Raw genomic sequence first — 21,688 nt, 5'->3', positions numbered from 1 at the left:
TGTGCTGCAACAAAAGATCTACATGATGCAACAAAGATCCCATGTGCTGCAACTAAGACCTAACACAGTCAAGTAGATGCACAGATTTTTTTTTTTTCGCTTTTAAAATTTCTTTTATTGTGGCAAAATCACATAATATGCAATATACTATTTTAACATATTTAACTGTGCAGTTCAGTGCCACTAAGTATATTCATATTGTTCTGCAACTCTCACTATCATTCCTATACTGAATTTTCCACTTTCTTTTTTTTTTTTTTTTTTTTATCACTCATTATTAGAGAAATGCAAATCAAAACCACAATGAGATACCATTACACGCCAGTCAGGATGGCTGCTATCCAAAAGTCTACAAGCAATAAATGCTGGAGAGGGTGTGGAGAAAAGGGAACCCTCTTACACTGTTGGTGGGAATGCAAACTAGTACAGCCACTATGGAAAACAGTGTGGAGATTTCTTAAAAAACTGGAAATAGAACTGCCATATGACCCAGCAATACCACTTCTGGGCATACACACTGAGGAAACCAGATCTGAAAGAGACACGTGCACCCCAATGTTCATCGCAGCACTGTTTATAATAGCCAGGACATGGAAGCAACCTAGATGCCCATCCGCAGATGAATGGATAAGGAAGCTGTGGTACATATACACCATGGAATATTACTCAGCCGTTAAAAAGAATTCATTTGAATCAGTTCTAATGAGATGGACGAAACTGGAGCCCATTATACAGAGTGAAGTAAGCCAGAAAGATAAAGAACATTACAGCATACTAACAGATATATACGGAATTTAGAAAGATGGTAACGATAACCCTATATGCAAAACAGAGAAAGAAACACAGAAGTACAGAACAGACTTTTGAACTCCGTGGGAGAAGGTGAGGGTGGGATGTTTTGAAAGAACAGCATGTATATTATCTATGGTGAATCAGATCACTAGCCCAGGTGGGATGCATGAGACGAGTGCTCGGGCCTGGTGCACTGGGAGGACCCAGAGGAGTCGGGTGGAGAGGGAGGTGGGAGGGGGGATTGGGATGGGGAATACGTGTAACTCAATGGCTGATTCGTGTCAATGTATGACAAAACCCACTGAAATGTTGTGAAGTAATTGGCTTCCAACTAATAAAATTTAAAAAAAAAAAAAAATAGATTTTTTTTTTTTAAATAGTTGCATATAAGAGAACTTCTTGTAAGTAAAATCATTGTCTGAATTTTCAGCAGAAACTTTGTAGGCCAGAAGAGAGTGGTATATTCAAAATAATGAAGAGGAAAAAAATGCACCCAAGAATATTCTACCAGATAAGGCTATCTTTCAGACTTGAAGGAGAGACAATGAGTTTTACAGACAAACAAAAACAACATGAGTTTGGCATCACTAAACTAGCTTTACAAGAATGTAAAGGGACTTCTCTAAGTGGAAATGAAAAGGTCACAACTAGAAATATGAAAATTGTGAAAGAAAAACACTCATTGGTAATTGCAAGCATATATTAAGGGTAGTAGATGAGCCACTTATAAAGTTAATATGAAAGTTAAAAATCATAAAAATATTCTAATATATAAAATATGTAGTTAAGAAACACACACACACAAAGAAGTAAAATATGTTGTCATGTGTAACAAAAAAGAATAGAATACCTAGAAGTAAATGTTTTTTTGTTTTTTTGGTTTTTTTTTTTACCCTAAAGCTAAACACATTGTTTTAGTTCTTGATCCCTGCCATCCTCACCCCCCACATTGTATTCAGTTTTCCATTTCTTTAGTCTTTTTTTTTTTTTTTCATTTATTTTTATTAGTTGGAGGCTGATTACTTTACAACATTGCAGTGGTTTTTGCCATACATTGACATGAATCAGCCATGGATTTACATGTGTTCCCCATCCTGATCCCCCCTCCCACCTCCCTCCCCATCCCATCCCTCTGGGTCTTCCCAGTGCACCAGCCCTGAGCACTTGTCTCATGCATCCAACCTAGACTGGCGATCTGTTTCACACTTGATAGCATACTTGTTTCAATGCTATTCTCTCAGAACAGCCCACCCTCGCCTTCTCCCACAGAGTCCAAAAGTCTGTTCTGTACTTCTTTGTCTCTTTTTCTGTTTTGCATATAGGGTTACCGTTACCATCTTTTTAAATTCCATATATATGTGTTAGTATACTGTAATGTTCTTTATCTTTCTGGCTTACTTCACTCTGTATAATGGGCTCCAGTTTCATCCATCTCATCAGAACTGGTTCAAATGAATTATTTTTAATGGCTGAGTAATATTCCATTGTGTATATGTACCACAACTTCCTTATCCAGTCATCTGCTGATGGGCATCTAGGTTGCTTCCATGTCCTGGCTATTATAAACAGTGCTGTGATGAACATTGGGGTGCACGTGTCTCTTTCAGATCTGGTTTCCTTGGTGTGTATGCCCAGGAGTGGGATTGCTGGGTCATATGGCAGTTCTATTTCCAGTTTTTTAAGTAAATGTAATCAAGGAGGAAAAAGATATGCACTCAGGAAACTGTAAGTCACCAATGTGAGGCATTGAAGATGACTTAAACAGAAAAATATACCAAGATTGTGAATTGAAAGCTAATATTGTTAAAAAGATTATACTACTCAAGGCAATCTACATTTTAAATGCAGTCTTTGTCAAAAATGCTAATGCCAGTTTTCATAGAACTAGAACAAATAATTCTAATATTTTAATGGAAATATAAAACACCCTTAAGAGCCAAAAAAATGTTGAAAAAGAAGAACAGAGCTGAAGGAGTCACGCTCCCCGACTTCAGGCTATACTACATAGCTACAGTAATGAAAAGCAGTGTCAGTTCAGTCACTCAGTTGTGCCCAACTCTTTGTGACCCCATGAACTGCAGCACGCCAGGCTTCCCTGTCCATCACCAACTCCCAAAGCTTGCTCAAACTCAAGTCCATTGAGTCAGTGATGCCATCCAACCATCTTGTCTTCTCTTGTCCCCTTCTCCTCCTGCCCTCATTCTTTTCCAGCATCAGGGTCTTTTCAAATGAGTCAGTTCTTTGCATCAGGTGGACAAAGTATTGGAGTTTCAGCGTTAGCATCAGTCCTTCCAATGAATATTCAGGAATAATTTCCTTTAGGATTGACTGGTTTGATCTCTGTGCAGTCCAAGGAGCTCTCAAGAGTCTTCTCCAACACCACAGTTCAAAAGCATCAATTCTTTGGCACTCAGCTTTTTTATAGCCCAACTTTTACATCCATACATGACTATTGGAAAAACCATAGTTTTGAATAGACAGACCTTTGTCAGCAAAGTAATATCTCTGCTTTTTAATATGCTGTCTAGGTTGGTCATAGCTTTTCTTCCAAGGAGTAAGTGTCTTTTAATTCCATGGCTGCAGTCACCACTGCAGTGATTTTGGAGCCCCAAAAGTAAAGTCTGTCACTGTTTCCATTGTTTTCCCATCTATTTGCCATGAAGTGATAGGACCAGATGCCATGAGCTTGGTTTTCTGAATGTTGAGTTTTAAGCCAATGTTTTCACTCTTCTTTTTCACTTTGATCAAGAGCCTCTTTAGTTTCTCTTCACTTTCTACCATAAGGATGATGTCATATGTATATAAGAGGTTATTGACATTTCTCCTGGCAATCTTGTTTCCTTCTTGTGCTCATCCAGCCAGGCATTTTGCACGATGTACTCTGCATATAAAAGCTATGACCAACCTAGACAGCATATTATAATTAAGTTAAATAAGCAGGGTGACAATATACTTGACGTACTCCTTTCCCAATTTGGACCCGTCCATCGTTCCACATCCTGTTCTGTTGCTTCTTGACCTGCATACAGATTTCTCAGGAGACAGGTAAGGTGGTCTGGTATTCCCATCTCTTGAAGAATTTTCCATAGTTTGTTGTGATCTACACAGTCAAAGACTTTGGTGTAATCAAAAAAGCTAAAGTAGGTGTTTTTCTTGAATTCTCTTGCTTTTTCTGTGATCCAATGGAAGTTAGCAATTTGATCTCTGGTTCCTCTGCCTTTTCTAAAACCAGCTTGAACATCTGGAAGCTCACAATTCACATTCTGTTGAAGCCTGGCTTGGAGAATTTTAGCATTACTTTGCTAGTGTGTGAGATGAGTGCAATTGTGTGATAGTTTGAGCATTTTTTGGCATTGCCCTTCTTTGGGATTGGAATGAAAACTGACCTTTTCCAGTCCTGTGGCCACTGCTGAGTTTTCCAGATTTGCTGGCATATGGAGTGCATAACTTTACCAGCATTATCTTTGAGGATTTGATCACGTTCACTGGCTTTGTTTGTAGCGATGCTTCCTATGGTCCACTTAACTTCACCTTCCAGGATGTCTGGAGCTAGGTGAGTGATCACATCATCATGGTTATCTGGGTCATGAAGATCTTTTCTGTATAGTTCTTCTGTATACTCCTGCCACCTCTTCTTAATATCCTCTGCTTCTCTTAGGTCCATACTTTTTCTGTCCTTCATTGTGCCCATCTTTGCATGAAATCTTTCCTTGGTATCTCTAATTTTCTTGAAGAGATCTCTAGTCTTTCCCATTTTATCTTATACATTCTATTGTATATTGAAAACTGTATAGTACTGGAAAAGAAAACGGACATATAGATCAATGGAACAGAATATGTATGCCAGAAATAAACCCACAGTTTTTATATATGGTCAATTAGTCGATGACAAAGGAGGCAAGAATATACAATGGGATAAAGACAGTGTCTTCAGTAAATGGTGTTGGAAAAACTTGACAGCTGCATGCAAAAGCATCAAACTGGACTCACACTATGTATAAAAATAAAGTAAAATGTATTAAAGACTTAAATGTAAGATTGCAGCCATAAAATTCTCAGAAGAAAACTTTGTAAGCATGCACTTTGGTATTGGTGTTAGTGATATTATTTTGGATATGTGTTCAGACAAGGAAACAAAAGCAAAGTAAAATATGAGATTATATAAAACAAGCAAGCAAAAAGCCTTTGCACAGTTTAGGAAACTATTAACAAAAACTAAATGCTGCCTATTTAGTGGGAGAAGATATTTTCAAATGATAAGGGGTTAGTATCCAAACTATGCAGCTCAACATCAAAAAACAAACAACCCAATTTAAAAATGGGCAGAGGATCTGAATAGACAATTGTCCAAAGTAGACTTCCAGATGGCCAACAGGCACCTGAGTAGTTGCTCAACATCATTAATTATGGAAATGTGAATCTAATTACTATGAGACATCCCCTTACATGTACTAGAATGACTATTATCAAAAAGGAAAAAAATAGCAAGTGTTGGTAAGGATATGGAGAAAAGAGAACTCTGTGTACGACTGGTAGGAGCAGCCATTATGGAAAATAGTATGAGTTTCCTCAAAATAATTAAAAATAGAGCTGATACGTGATCTAGAAATTGCAATTATGGGTATTAATCCAAAAAACCAAAAGGAGTAATTTGAAAATGTATATGCACTTCAATGTTAATTGCAGCATTATTTATAGTAGCCAAGATATGTAAGCAACCTTAGTGTCCATAGACAGACAAATGGAAAAAGAAGATGTAGCATATATAGAATGGAATATTACCCAGCCATAAAAAATGAAATCTTGTCATTTGTAGTAACAACATGGGTGAATCTGGAGGGTATTATCCTAAGTGAAATAAGTCAGACAGTGAAAGACAAATACATGCTCTTGATTATGTGTAGAATCTAAAACAAGCAAAACAAACCAACAAACAAAATGAAAACAGACCCGTAGATACAGAGAACAAATGGGCGTGCCAGAAGGAATGGCTGGGGGTGGGTGAAATAGTTGAATAGGACTGAGAGGTATAAGTTTCCAGTTATACAATAAATAAGTAACAGGGAAATAATAAATAATATGATCAATAAGGAATATGACCTTATTCCATTATATGACCATAAGGAATATGGTCAATAATATCATAATAACTTGTATGGGGACAGCTGGTTATTAGACTTATTGAAGAGATCATTTCATAACATATGCACATGTCAAATCATTATGTAGTATACCTGAAACTAATATAACATTGTACATCAATTATATTTCAATAAAAAAGAAACTTCCTCAATAGGAGGGATGCATGCACACATGAACACACATACACAAACATACAAAATACACAAAATAACCAAAAAAGAAACCAAAATCAATTGGACTTCATAAAAATTTAAACTTTGTAATTTGAAAAGCACCATTAAGAAAATAAGCCAGCAAACAGACTCAAAAATATTTGTAATACATATATCTGAAAAATTAATTTGTATCAAGAATTTATAAAGTGATCTTCCAACTCAGTTATAATAAGACAAACAAGCCAATGTATAAAATGGGCAAAATATTTGATCAGACACTTAACAAAAGAAAGTGTGCAGGACTTTTGGTGGTCCAGTGATTAAGACTTCACCTTCCAAAGCAGGGGTGCTCATTTGATCCCCAAAGAGTTAAGATCCCACATACCCACATCCAAAAAACCACAAAACAGAAAACAGAAACAATATTGTAACAAATTCAATATTGTTGTTCAGTTGCTAAGTCCTATTGGACTCTGCAACCACATGGACTGCAGCATGCCAGGCTTCCCTGTCCTTCACTCTCTCCCGGAGTTTGCTCAAACTCATATCCATTGAGTCAGTGACGCCATCCAACCATCTCATCCTCTGTTGCCCCCTTCACCTCCTGCCCTCAATCCTTCCCATCATCAGGGTCTTTTCCAACGAGTCAACTCTTCATATCAAGTAGCCAAAGTATTGGAGCTTCAACATCAGTCCTTCCAATGAATATTCAGGGTTGATTTTCTTTAGGATTGACTGGTTGGATCTCCTTGCTGTCCAAAGTTCTCTCAAAGAGTCTTCTTCAGCACCACAATTCAAAAGCATGGATTCTTCAGTGCTCAGCCTTCTTTATGGTCCAACTCTCATATCTGTGCATGACTACTGGAAAAAAACATTGACTATATAGACCTTTGTCACAAAGTGATGTATCTGCCTTTTAATACACTGTCTAGGTTTGTCATGGCTTTCCTTCCAAGGAGCAAACATTTTTTAATTTCATAGCTTAAGTCACCATCCACAACAATTTTGGAACCCAAGAAAATGAAGTTTGTCACTGTTTCCATTGTTTCCCCATCTATTTGCCATGAAGTGATGGGACCAGATGCCATGATCTTAGTGTTTTGAATGTTGAATTTTAAGCCAGTTTTTTCACCCTTCTCTTTCACCTTCATCAAGAGGCTCTTTAGTTTCTCTTTGCTTCTTGCCTTTAGACTGGTGTCATCTGTATATCTGAAGTTGTTGATGTTTCTCCTGTCAATCTTGATTTCAGCTTGTGAGTCATCCAGCCTGGCATTTTGTGTGATGTACTCTGCATATAAGTTAAATGAGCAGGGTAACAATATACAGCATTGATATGCTCCTTTCCCAATTTTGAACCATGCCCTCTTCTAACTGTTGCTTCTTGTCCTGCATACACATTTCTCAGGACACAGGTAAGGTGGTCTGATATTCCCATCTCTTTAAGGATTTTCCATAGTTTGTTGTTATCCACACAGTCAAAGGCTTTGTAGTCAGTGAAGCAGAAGTAGATAGTTTTTCTGAACTTATCTTGCTTTTTCTGTGATCCAATGGATGTTGGCAGTTTGATCTCTAGTTCTTCCTTTTCTAAAGCCAGCTTGTACATCTGGAAGTTCTCAGTTCATGTACTTTTGAAGCCACCTTGAAGGATTTTGAGTACTACCTTGCTAGCATGTGAAATGAGGGCAAAACAGATTCAATGAAGACTTTAGTAATGATACACATAAAAAATCTTAACAAAATATGCAAATGGCCAATAAGCACATGAAAAATGATCAATATCATTAGTTATCAAAGAAACATAAAACCATAGCTGATTACCTGTATACATCTGTTTCAATGGCTAAAATTTAAAAGGTTGACAATACCAGTTGATGAGGGTGTGGAATACAGACTGAAACTCTGTTATTGCTAATGGTCAAATAAAATTGTGCAACCATTTTGGAAAGTAGCTCAATTGTTTATTATAAAATTAAACATACACTTAACTCTGTGATCAAATGATTCTTTTGAAATTGTTTACCTAAGAGAAATGAAATATATTTCCACAAAAAGACTTATAATTGAATAGTCATAGCAAATTTCTTTATAATACCTTAAAACTGGAAACAGCCCAAATGTCAATTCACAGTTGAATGTATAAACCATTGTGAGCTTTCCATTCAAGGAAGTACTATTCAACAATAAAAAGAAAGGTTACTGATATACTCAGCACAAATATTATGCTGTGTGATAGAAGCAAAGGGTTATATGCTGTAGAATTTATTTTATATGAAATTCTGGGACAGGAAAAAATAATCTATAGTAACTGAAAGCAGATTAGTGGTTGCATGGAAACTGGGCCAGTTGAGTTGAGTGAGGACAGATATTGACTGCAAATAGGCATAAGGGATCTTACTTAAGTGGCAGAAGTTTTCTATATTTGACTGTGATAAATGTACACATATAGCAAAACTCCTCAAACTGTTCACATTAAATGGGTGCATTTTATTTTATATAAATTATACATTGATTGAATAGGGCCTGCTAATTTTAAAGACTCATAAATATCTAGTAATCAGTTAGGTTTAAAAAGATATTTTTGACCATAAGAAGCAAACAGTTTCTGAACTGATAGACTTTAGGATGCTTCTTAAAATTTCCCCCACAACTAAATAAATGAGTGTGACAGAATGATATTCTTACTCTAATAGTTTTTCAAAATAACTGATCTATGTTCTTTATGTTAGAATTTTGTTTAGAAAATTAGGGCCTCCCATGTGACTCAGTGGTAAAGAATCTGTGTGCAATGCAGGAGATGGATGTTCAGTCCCTGGGTAGGGAAGATCCCTTGAAAGAGGGCATGGCAGCCCACTCCAGTATCCGTACCTGGGGAAAATCCCATGGACAGAGGAGTCTGGTTGGCCCTAATCCATGGGGTTGCAAAGAGTCAGACATGACTGAGTGACTGAGCACACACACACGCTTTTGTGTATGTTTATGTAAACAAAAATAATAAGAGAAAAAGACCAAACCTGGAAAAGAATGGAGAGGTGTATCCTGCAGATCCTAGAAAAACCAAGAAGTAAGAAATAAAGAGCCCCATGATGCTTAGTGACCTTGCAGTATTTGCTAACTATTAAGTCTCAGTGGCGCCTGAAAGAAATCCACTTTTTGATGTCAATGAGAGGCTTTGCATGAAGTACATAATAAGTCTAGCTTAGTGCTTTATACACAATAGCTATTATTTTTAAAAACCTAGGACTTCTTTTGGAAAGGAGATGGAAACAGGAGGGAAGAGAAGGAAAGATGAAGATATCAGAGAAAGTTTCAGAGAGTGAAACATGGTGACAGATGGAGAGGAGGAAAGATTATGGAGGTTGTACCAGATGGCCTCTGCTTTTTCAGTAAAGTAGGAAGGAAGGTCATCTGTTCAGAATGAGGACGGCATGGTTGAGAGTGAGGCATAAAAAAAATGTAGAAAAATGTTAGAATACTTTTTTTTTTCCCCTGAGAGGAATGGGATATATAGTTCAGAGAGGCATAAGATAATGAGATCATGAGGAATAAATGCTTAAAAGTGAAGCTAGGAAACAGAGTTTAGCAAACACAATGGCAACTTTCTCATAAGCTTATCTGGCAAAGCTTGGCAGCTTGGGAATGAGTGAATAGCCTACAAATGGTAAAGTAACTTGAGTTGGGGATATGACATAATTTAGGACACTACAAAGAGTGTTACTAGTGTGTCAGAAAGAATCACGTGAAAATAACTAACTTAGAGTCTCGAGGCCTGGGGAAGGCCCCTGAAGCTGAAGGTAGGGTGAAGAACAGATAATTGAGACTGAGTATACAGTGGCCATTATAAATGAAAAATACAGATACAGGAAATCTAAAGAATGGATTAGCTAGAAGGTAAGCTGGTTGTAGTGAGCAAGAGGAGCTCTGAAATATGGATTATTAAAATTGAGTCAGTCTTAAGAGAAGGTGAATCAAAACTGGTAAAAACAGAAAGGTGCCAGAGTGCATTAATATCAAGACCATAAGAGTTGAGAGCATTAAGAAAATTTTACAAAAGTGGCAAGATATACTCAGCTTTAAGCAACCATATCAACTTACCTGCTAGGTTATTTTTTCTACTTCAACAATGCTATTATAATATTTCAGGTAAGTCATTATATTTTTTAGCTTTATGGAGGTATAATTGATATTCAAAAACTTTCACATTTAATGTATACATGGGTTTCCCAAATGGCTCAGTGGGTAAAGAATCTGCCTGCGATGCATGAGTCTCAGGAGACATGGGTCAATCCCCAGGTTGGGAAGATCCCCTGGAGGAGGAAATGGTGACTCACGCCAGTATTCTTGCCTGGAGAATCCCATGGACAGAAGAGCCTGGTGGGCTACAGTCCAGGGGATCGCAGAGTGAGACACGACTGAAGGGACTGAGCACACGATGTTTAGATCTTGAGGAGTTTAACTTCGTTACCTTCTGCACAGGTCTGAAGCCAAGCCAGCGGGAACCTGCAGTCCTGCTGGTTGCAGCATTTATTAACAGAATTCTATGACCCACAGGGTGACCATGCCTAGGACAGACCCATCTCACTCCTGAAACCTTAAACAGAGCTGAGTTCTCTGGCAGGCACAGTGCTAGGGTCGATCGTAATATTAGGGATCCATGAAAGTGCTTTAATTTCTTTTAAAATAAATGAATATGATAATAATGAAGGTAATATATTATGATGAACCCAGCCTGCATTATATTGATCTTCATACTATCAGAGTTGTAAAATATCATCTTTAGTGGGGCTTTGTCTATTCATTTGTTTCCTGGAAGAAAGGACCCACAGAAGCAAAATTTCCCAGAGGTCACAAAAGTCATAATACAGCCCTAGGTGTCATCATGGACAGCTTTCATTTTCCCTCTCAAAACTGTCTTTGTTTCATTGATAAAATTATAGGGTGACCCTCCAAATAAGAGAGAGGAAAGGAAAACTGAGGAGGTGCTAGGAGACAGAAACTCTCAAATCTAAGATGAAATACAGATGAAAGTCGATTTCAGACCGATAGCCATGATTATAACTATGGTCATTTGTATACTGTCTGTGAGCTTGTCTGACTGAGGTCTCGCTTCCATTCTTATAATTATTCTAAGATAAGCCAGTTCACGCTCCAGAACACTGAAAAGTAGAAACGAAAGAAGACACATGGAGATACTGACTCTATCCACCAGTTTGCAAAAATGCTCCCTTTGCTATGATCTGTGCCCACCTACCACCTTTCTCATTGTCTCTGTGTCCCAGGCTGCCAAATTTTGTTAGAGTTATTTTTGAAAATGTGCTGATTGCCTCTGCCACAGATTCATGTTCTCCAACCACTCACTGTGGCTTAGCAATCCTTTTCATCTCTTGTTAACTCTGTTTACTCCTTCCCCCTCAGTGAATGGCTTGGCATGGAGTAGAAAGAGAAACAAGTCAGTCTTTCACTCACTCAGCAAGTCTCAGGTGAGGACCCACAGCAGTGCCCAGGACCAGTACTGTCATAGACCTGACCTCAAATTGCTTATGATATAGAGGGGAAAACAATGTGATTCACCAATTCTTGTTTCATGCCTACTATGTGCCAAGCAAGATAATGAACACCTAAGTATCAAAACGATGAATGTGATGAAAAGCTCACTTTTCAGATATATGTAAATGGATCACTACCAAACCAAATGCTGCCTTGCTTTAATTGGAGGGTGGGGAGCTATTGACGCTGAGTTCACCTCAGGGCAGACTACAGCTCTGCCAATGTAGCCCACTCTCCACTGGGACATCTCTTTGCTCTTCGTTTGGACCTCTTCCCATCTGCAGACATTTCTACGTTAAAACCAAAGTGAATACAAGCTTATTTTTAAAGCATTAAAACTCTTGGCTGAAACGACTAGCCAGAGCGTGTTGTTCCTTAGTTAGGAGCTGTCAGAATCACTTAAAAACAAAGCTGAGCAAAGTGTTAAATAAACGTACAAGAAGAGCAGAAGGGCCAGTTCAGATATCGCCAGGTAATCCGAATACACTGTGGATCAGGGGAGAGCGCATCTGTAGACTCTTGGGAGACCGCAGTGCTGATTAGCTTTTTAATCTTACCCCAGTAAGGATGGAAATTTTTCCTGTTACTGAGAGACACAAGGAAACCATTATTTCTTTGTAGAGACAAATATCTATTTCAGTAAGTAATTTAAAGCACACATACTGTAGAGAACATGTGTGGACACTTGGCATAGAGCTGGAAGTACTAATAAAATAACTTCCTTAGGTGGTCTCTTTTAGACTAAAAGACAGTAGTAACGGTGCCTCCTTTCTGATATTTACCATATTATGAATGTTTACAGTTGATCAACTGTTGGAAATAAAGCAGTCTTATGGACATAAAATAAGGGAAGGAGGACGAGAAAAATCTATCACCTTTTGCTGCGACTCTTGCTTAGAATGTCATCAGTTTTTATCTACCGCTCTTGATGTCAGCCTGGCTAATGCCTCTGTCCTTCATTATTTAGATATGACTATACCTGAATAGCCCTGGGACTGTCTCAGTTGTATATATTTGACTTTGAAACTGATTATGTATCCTATAAAAAATGCATTTATATCTTTAAATGGATATTATATTATGACTTGTTTTTGAGGTTAAAAGAAGATTGGCACTGATCATTTTGAGAAACCATACCTCCTGGCACCTGTCTGTCATCCTGGCATCACGCTGGTCAAAGGGTAGATGCATTCAGTATTCATATGTATAGTCAGAGCAGGGGGCTGGCTGCTATGATGGAAGAATCTTTATCTGTCCTTGTCATTACCTTCATGGAGCTTACTATAACTTTTGGGTAGTAGATACAACATGAAAAAAGGAAAAAAAAGCAAATATAATATCAATTAGTGGAACCAGATCTGGGAGAAGAAAACTTAGAGTGCTGGATCTCATGTGTGTGCCTAGCACTCTACCTGGTTCCTGGTAGGTATTCAGGAAATATTTGTTAAATGAATGAATAAATATCTTCTATATCCCAGATGATAGCTCTGAGCTATCATATATTTACATCTCCATTGGTAAGAATGAGGCTTCAAGATTCTCAATCATTTTTCTTCCTGGAAAGTTGTCTTTTAAATACACGCAGTTTAACAAATGAGTATCAGAATAATCAAATCTGCTGCCACTATGTCCAAAGAGGTTTCTAAGACACAAGATTCTCCCATGTGTTAGAGGTAGGGATTTCCAGTGGAGACTTTTTAATAGATTTTTATATGTCACTACTGTGCATAGACCTTGCCACTCTTTAAATCTATGTTATCCCTCAGGGACTCTTCATATTAGCTTCCAAATCATCAAATATCATTTCACAAAAATTCCTTTTCCCTCATTTGTGACTATTTCAATGTATTGTCTTCTGATCAGGTTAAATAGTTTCTCTCCTCCCTTGGCTTTTCTACCTTTGAAATTTTTGTAGACTATAATTATTCCTCATCTTGGCAATGGCTTTAATGAATTATCAATTTTCTTTAATCCGCCCAGATAACTGTAGTCTTCTATGGGCTTAATCATCTTGCTGCTCTTGCCTGGAGTTTTTTTCATTGCTGTTCATTTGTTCTGAAAGGAGATGCCTCAAACTGAACCCTGCACTCTGGTGAGACTTTTAAGGAGCAGATGTTCTTTTGGTATCCCTATGATGCAATTTTACTGCTTTGTGGCTTTTATGACATGATCAACAACTTGTGTTTTCTCCAAAACTGTGCCTAAAGCTTTGCAAACCTTTACTTTCACTTTTGGGCTTTACTTTATTTGCGTTTTCTGAAGAGAAAGAGAGAGAGAGAGATTTGCGAGAAAGAAGGAGGGAGATTGCCCACGTGTGTTTATGAGATATAAGACAGAAATGTCAAACATATTTGCATTTCCAGGGGGGTGATGAGAGGAAGGGCAAGTTATATAAAATAAACAAGCTAAAAGTATATCTTGTACAACACAAGCAAATACAGTCAATATCTTATAATAAATAGAATACAATATAAATGAAATATAATCTTTAAAAATTGTGAATTACTATGTTGTACATTGGAAACATATAATATTGCACATCAACTATATCTTAATTAAAAAATTAAATTAGAAAAAGAAGAGTAGATAAGCTCCCCGTTGTTGTTTCATCACTAACTCATGTCTGACTCTTTAGATCCCATGGACTGTAGCCCACCAGGCTCCTCTGTCCATGAGATTTCCCAGGCAAGAGTACTGGAGTGGGCAGGAAAAGAAGAGCAGAAAATAGTTTCTTTGGATCCAGTTCACTGGAGTTTACAATTATCCAATTTCACAATCTTAAGAGCTCTTATTCAATTAGTAGTTTATAGAATTGTTTAATAGATAATGCATAATTTTTGCAACCCCATGGACTATACAGTCTTGGAATTCTCCAAGCCAGAATACTGGAGTGAGTAGCTGTTCCCTTCTCCAGGGGATCTTCCCAACCCAGGGATCAAACCGAGGTCTCCTGCATTGCGGGAGGCTTCTTTATCAGCTGAACAACCAGGGAAGCCCAAGAATACTGGAGTGGATAGCCTATCCCTTCTCCAGCAGATCTTCCTGACCCAGGAATCAAACCTGGGTGCAAGGGTCTTCTGCAAGCGGATTCTTTACCAGCTGCCAGAGAAGCTCAGTTAGATAGATAGAGATATATAATATTTAATCCTATGGGACAGAATTATTCCCATTTTACAGATGATGAAACCAATCACCAGGAGGGCCCAAATAGCTGGGCTAATGAGGCAAGGGGCAGGTTTGGGATAACCCTGGATCCCCTGACTAATCACAGCTGTTGCTTAGAGAAGCCAATTCCAGTTTCAGGTACTGCATATATAATAAAACATTATGATAAACTTTATGCTCAGCCTCAAATACTAGTTGTATATCTTGTATATCTAATACTGATTCATGTTGACGTATGGCAAAAAAAAAAATCACACTATTGTAAAGTAATCATTGTCTAATTTAAAAAAATATTTAAAAGCTATATATTTTCATACCCAGAAAAGGAAGAGGAAAAAGAAAACTAGGAAGATGGAGTGCGGCTTATGTTTCTCTTTGCAGAGACCCCTGTGAAAGACCCACGTCAGGAGCCAAGATAAGCCCAGTGCTCCAAGATTTCTCTGCTAGAGTGAGAGAGACCAGACATTACTACACTCTGGTGATAATAAAACAGAACACAGCATGAAGAATACAATGATGATTTACTGGGCTGAGAGTCCCCAGATTATGAACAGGTTGTCTTCCGAATGTTCTCTTGAAGGAATTTGTTTAGAATAAAGAATGCATGTTCTTGTGGGGAAATAAAGGGCTTATAAACAAGGTTAAGAGTTTAGGTCTTAGCCATAAAAGCCTGGCTAGATGCATGGAGTGTAGTACTAGGTGTCCCAATGTCTCTATAGTAAAAATAAATGTGTTCTGGGATGTTGAGGACACACATCTAAACCACAGCCCCCAAGCACACAGTCAATCAGGAGCTCTCCAGGCTCCCAGTCACTAACATTCGGAGTGAGAAGGTGCCTGAGAAGGTGCTCCAGGGGGATAGGACACTGAGGGTCAAAAGAAAGTCCTTACAGAAAGGAGGAATATGACAGTTGACCTTAGAAGCTATTGTGAGGGCCAGAATCTCCTGTCAGGTCAACCTGAGTAGAGGTTCTTCCTTTCTTTGCTCTTACTGGCCCTAAAAGCTAAACCATCACCTCTGCTTCCTGCCATTAATATTTGCCACTTGTTGCTTCAAGATAGCTTTGAACAGAAACAGTTTGGTTTGGAATAGAGGCCCAGGGTTTTCTCCTTACATGCCACTCCTGTAGCCAGCACACAGTGATGCAAAAGGTTGGGTGCACTGATAACTTTTCAGGGCCCTGTACATAAAGATCACCTCAGAGAAAGCAGTCTTTGCCATGCTCTACTCCCCTGTGGCTCTGCCAACGTGTGTGTGTGTGTGCGCACGCACGTGTGTGCTCAGTCATTCAATTGTATCTGACTCTTTGCAATATTATGGGCTGTAGCCTGCCAGGATCCTCTGTTCATGGGATTTTCCCAGCAAGAATACTGGGGTGGGTTGCCATTTCCTACTCCAGCTCTACCAATATCATTCTGTAATTTAACAAAAACTTATTTAATACAGAAATTTGCAAGATATAATTGGCTAAAATATCAGTGACTTAGGTTGTGATTATTTGGAGAACTAAATCTGATATCATCTGGTACAAATTACCCAGATCTACATCCTTATTCCTGAGATTATCTATTTATATCTAAATTTCTACCACAAGTTACCAAAGATTTCCCCCATATTCTTGTAACAATGATAGGCACTGGAGAAGGACTGTCTGGTTTACAAGATTTTTGCCATTTATTTGATAACTTAAACAATGAGACTAAAAGTAATATCTACCTTAAAGGGTTCTTGAGAGGATGAATTGATTGATTTCTGTAATGGACTTATCTTCATAATTACCAGGGTAAGCACTCAGTGTTTGCTTTTGGTTCTGTCACTGTAATCTATGAATGGTCTGGCACCTGTTGATTTATAATGACCTCCCAAGCTCGTCCAGTGGAAGACAGAGAGTGGAAAGAAGTGATTCTTCTTCTTTGTTCTAATACAGAGAGTGGCCTATCCAAGCCCAACCCCAGAATGAATAAGTGGAGACAGTCCAAGGGCAGCAAATGGAGAAGGATGCAGCAGAGAGTAATAGTGATGAATGTGTATTGGGGTGGCATTGTCTGGGTTTGAACCCCCTTTCTGCCCCTTAATACCTATAATGACCTTGAGCAAGTTATATAAACTCTCAGTACCTCAAATTTCTTCTTTGTAAAAAGGAGGTAATCGTAGGATTTACTCACAAGTTTGTTGGGAATATTAAGTGACTCAATGTATGAAAATAAAATAGAACATTTTTACCTGATATGCTATAAGTTCTATAGAAGGAAGTAAAAAAGGGGGTGATGTCCCAGAGTCAGTTAATACACAGTCCTCTTCAATGGCTTTTCTTGAATCTCTTATTATCCAAGATGTGTTAATGTCAAGTGTCTTTATCCAACTGAGTTTTTTTTTTTTTTTTTTCAATAATTGTCCAACTATCTTCTCACTTTTGGGTATATGTTTGAATTTTTTTTTTTCCTACCATGGTTTCTCAGTGCCATCCTAACTTTATTATCAACTTTAGAAAAGAAACAGATGAACAAATTTAAGCCCTCCCTTACATGAATCACTCTCAGTCTGCATCTGGAGTGTATCCAGATTTGTCCCCTTCGGTGTCCAGAATGACTGGTAAGAAGCAGTCAGGTCCATTTCTGTCTCTGCAGGAGGGATGGCACAACCTTCTTCTTGTATGAGTCCTATTCTAAAGCAACACTGGACTCTTCTTTGATTACTCCGCTTATGTCAGGCTATGTAATTTTTCCCTAAAATAGCCTGAAGTGATGAGAGACAATAGACAGAATAAGAAAGCTTGCTGGACTAAAGCAGGCATTTGCCCCTGTAAATTACTGAGCCTCCTCTGAGCTTCAGTTTCCTCCTATGTAAAATGGACATAATGCCATGTACTATTTGGTGCACCATTTACAGTCATGGAGATCATAAATTATTATTGCAATGCTTTGTTTTACTAGAGTAGTTGTGTTTTCTTTCTTGATTTTTATAAAAAATCTTCATTTACTCATGGAAGTGTGCTCTGTAGATGAATTCCATCTTTCATGTGTGGTGAAGCAGGAGAGGGCTGAGGACATCTCCATAGATACTATCTTCCTCACCTGAACTTATGATGTGTCCCCAGAGGCAGAGAGCTCACAGTTGTGTTCCCTGACAAATACTCAGTGTGCTGTTCTAGGCTTCACGTTTGTGCAAAAACGTGAGGTCCACCAGCAAACCACAGTGACAGAAAGAGTTCGACTTTCTCTCATGAATAATAAACAGCCTGACAAGGACCCTTGGCTGAATTGAAGGCCACCTTTTCTCCCCATGGAAGCAGTTCACAGATGTATCTGTAGTCATGACCAAGCTACTCCTGAAGTGGCTTTGGGTCAACACTGGCACATAAACAGAAGTCCAACCAAAACCCTGGTAATCTAGATCATAAAGCATGACTCTAATAATCTTAGTCTGGAAAAATTTAAAGCAGATGTACCCAAACGGCTGCTTAGTCATAACAAAGGAAAGATCACAAAAGGAAAAGCAGTCACAGGTGAGTCTCAACATTCAAATTTACTGTGTACCCTCCAATGAAGATCTCTTAGTATTGAACATGTTAATTTGCTGTATATTTGAATATCTGTGGCATCATTATGAAAAGTCAGTGAGGTCTACAGTGGTGAGTTTTCTGCTTTTGTTTCCACGTTGATATAATTTCTAAAATATGAAAAGACAAAACATACTGAGTCCTCTAGCAGACTACCTTATAACTTATAAAGTGTGACATGATTTCAGTGCTCTGGTTTATCTGTGAGTTTATTGTCATATTGGTCCCCAATGGTAACATACAGAGAGAACATTTCTGGCTCACGTTAGGTGATCATGTCCCAGTGTTAATGAGACAGCATTCATCATGTGTCTGCTATTGTACTCTTGTTGGATTCTTTTACTAATTATAAAGACAAAACTCTTTTATAGTGATCAGTTACAATTGAAAGATATTTTCACAGACTAGGATTTTAGCTCCATAATTTATTTAATAAATCTAGAATGTTTTGACATCATGAAAATGACAATGTGGTGGAATAATGTTCTACATTAATTGTCAGAGGCTAATGAGAAAAGAACAGAGGCACACTTAACACATAAATGGGATTTTTGTATCAAATGAAGGGTAAATGATCTCACAGCACCTAGTGAAAAATGCCAGAAGTTTGATAGTTGGTCAAATAGAGAATTCCAGTTGAATAGTTGGTCATCATAGGGCATATAGCAATATAAGCATACTGAACTCACAGAAATCCATGCAGGGCAATAGGTGTCATCCACATTGCTCATAGATGTCCTCTGCAGACCCATCTTTGTACATCACAACTTGCAGGAGTTCACGAATAAGTGATAATGAACAATGAAGAATTTTCAACTACATTATATTTTAAAATTATTTTTTAGTATTTTAGTATTAATTTTGGGATGGACTGCTAAATGGATGGGTCCATTAAACCAGTGGATTATGGCTTAAAATAACTATTCTTTAAAGAGGAAAAATGACTAAGTGATGACTATGATGTTTTGTTGCTGTTGTTTTAATTTATCTGGCTTCATCAGGTGTTAGTCATGGCATGTGGGATATAGTGCCCTGACCAGGGATCAAACCCCTGAATTGGGAGTGAGAAATCTTAGCCACTGGACCACCAGAGATGCCCCCAGTGATAACTGTGATCAAGGGAATTGTCATGAGGCTCAACATTAAATAAGTTTAAAGAAAATAAATCAAATGCCATATATATATTAACATGTATATATTACAATTAAATCCCCAAAGATCATTTAGTTCAGCAAAATGACATAATATCATCTGCCACTTCAAATCATTTGAATAGTTTCAGCTACATAGTTTTATTTGTATGTATTAAAACATAAACTGAGGCATATTTGAAATTTTAAGAGTTGAGCATTCATTGATTGGAATCAGGTAATGTGAAAAGAAGGGCTTCCCAGATGGTGCTAGTGGTAAAGAACCTGCCTGCCAATCCCTGGGTCAGGAAGATCCCCTGGAGGAGGGAATGGCACTCAACTCCAGTATCCTTGCCTGGAGACTCCCATGGACAGAGAAGCCAGGTGGGTTGCAGTCCATAGGGTCGCAAAAAGTCAGACACAACTGAAGCGACTTAGCACGCATGTGTGAAGGCACACACATACATGAAGGCATACATAGTGTCCAAAGAAGTTCTTAGGCATCTTCCACTAACAAGAGTCAGGGGAAAGATTTACATGAGAAAGTGTGGAAGCAAAGAAAGGAAAGTATTTGACTGACTATCGCTTAAAGCCTGGCTGGTTGTTTTTGATTGGTTTCCTTAGTGTTTTGACTTGGTAACTTGGAGGCATTTACAGGTTGAGATTTTGTTTGTTTATGGAGGTCACCATGATATTGGAGTTTGACAGCCTCTTTATTTAATTAATATAACATATATAATGTGAGGCTTTGTCTAGATTTTTACAAGGTATGGATTATAAGCATATTTGCACATACTTAGTAAAATATAATAAAAATAATTTATGACAATGAAAGATTTTTAACAATTTTTTTCCTCCAAAAGTTTACTTTATTCAAGTACTAGAGAAATGGATAATGGTTTTTCGAAGGATAAGGGTTTTAGTAGTAAAATTTTAAATTGATAGAATGCCCATGTGTGTGTATATATATGTGTGTGTGTGTGTGTGTGTGTGTGTGTGTGTGTGTGTGTGTGTATTTTAGGTCTTACTCTTCTCAGTTTAAAAATAAAATATATTCCAAAAGAATAAATGACTTGTTCAAAGTCATACAATTACTAAGTAGCAGAATAAAGAGTTAAAGTAAAACATGCTGCTGCTGCTGCTAAGTCGCTTCAGTTGTGTCCGACTCTGTGCGACCCATAGACAGCAGCCCACCAGGCTCCCCTGTCCCTGGGATTCTCCAGGCAAGAACACTAGAATGGGTTGCCATTTCCTTCTCCAATGCATGGAAGTGAAAAGTGAAAGCGAAACCGCTCAGTTGTGTCTGACTCCCAGCGACCCCATGGACTATAGCCTACAAGGCTCCTCCATCCATGGGATTTGCCAGGCAAGAGTACTGGAGTGGGTTGCCATTGCCTTCTCCAGAAAGTAAAACATGCATGGTTGCAATTTATACTCTTTTCTCAAAACAATACCTCACAGTATTAGCCAGGTAAATACAGAGGGACAGTTAACAAAAATAATGAATTTGGTTTTGGAAAAGTCGAACAGTAGTTCCCATTCTTGATGAAATTGTACTCTTGGTTCAGGAATTTGATGAAGCTACTGTAATAATTAGGATAAAAGATTAATTATATAAGAATAAAAAGCACTCTACATTAGCTCAGAAATACTCAAAAGTATTTTCCATCAAAAGTGGAAAGTGTTTAGCCTTACTACATGAACATCACTCATCTTCCACTTTTAACATGATATAAATATTCCCTTGGCTTCCCAGGGAGCACTAGTGGTAAAGAACATGCCTGCCAATGCTGGAGATGTAAGAGACATGGGTTCACTATTAACAACTGTGATTTATAGGGAGAATGATCACTTTTCTACTCATCCCTTTCTCTTCTTCCTTCTCCTGCAGCTGTTTCCCCTCCTTTCCTTGCTCCTCTTCTGCCTCCTCAACCTTCTTCTTGTTCAATGTTTTGTTCTGTTCCTTTTTCCTACCTGATGCCATTGTCTACCTCTAGATATTTCTGTCATGTTGATCTTCTAAGTAGGAAGCTTTGCCTTCATAGAGTGACTTAAAATGAGACCAGCTCCACTGCCTAGGGCAAGAGAAAAGAGTTATCTTATAGGTGGATTATAATATATCAGTACCTGAGAATCCAAAATTATTTGACACTAAAAGACATGCTGGAGGGAATGAATGTATCAGAAAGGCATGAGATCT

Source organism: Muntiacus reevesi, chromosome 3, assembly GCF_963930625.1.
Source record: "Muntiacus reevesi chromosome 3, mMunRee1.1, whole genome shotgun sequence".
In the NCBI taxonomy this organism is placed as follows: domain Eukaryota; kingdom Metazoa; phylum Chordata; class Mammalia; order Artiodactyla; family Cervidae; genus Muntiacus; species Muntiacus reevesi.
The sequence above is the reverse complement of the archived record's forward strand: the minus strand, read 5'-3'. Positions refer to the sequence as shown.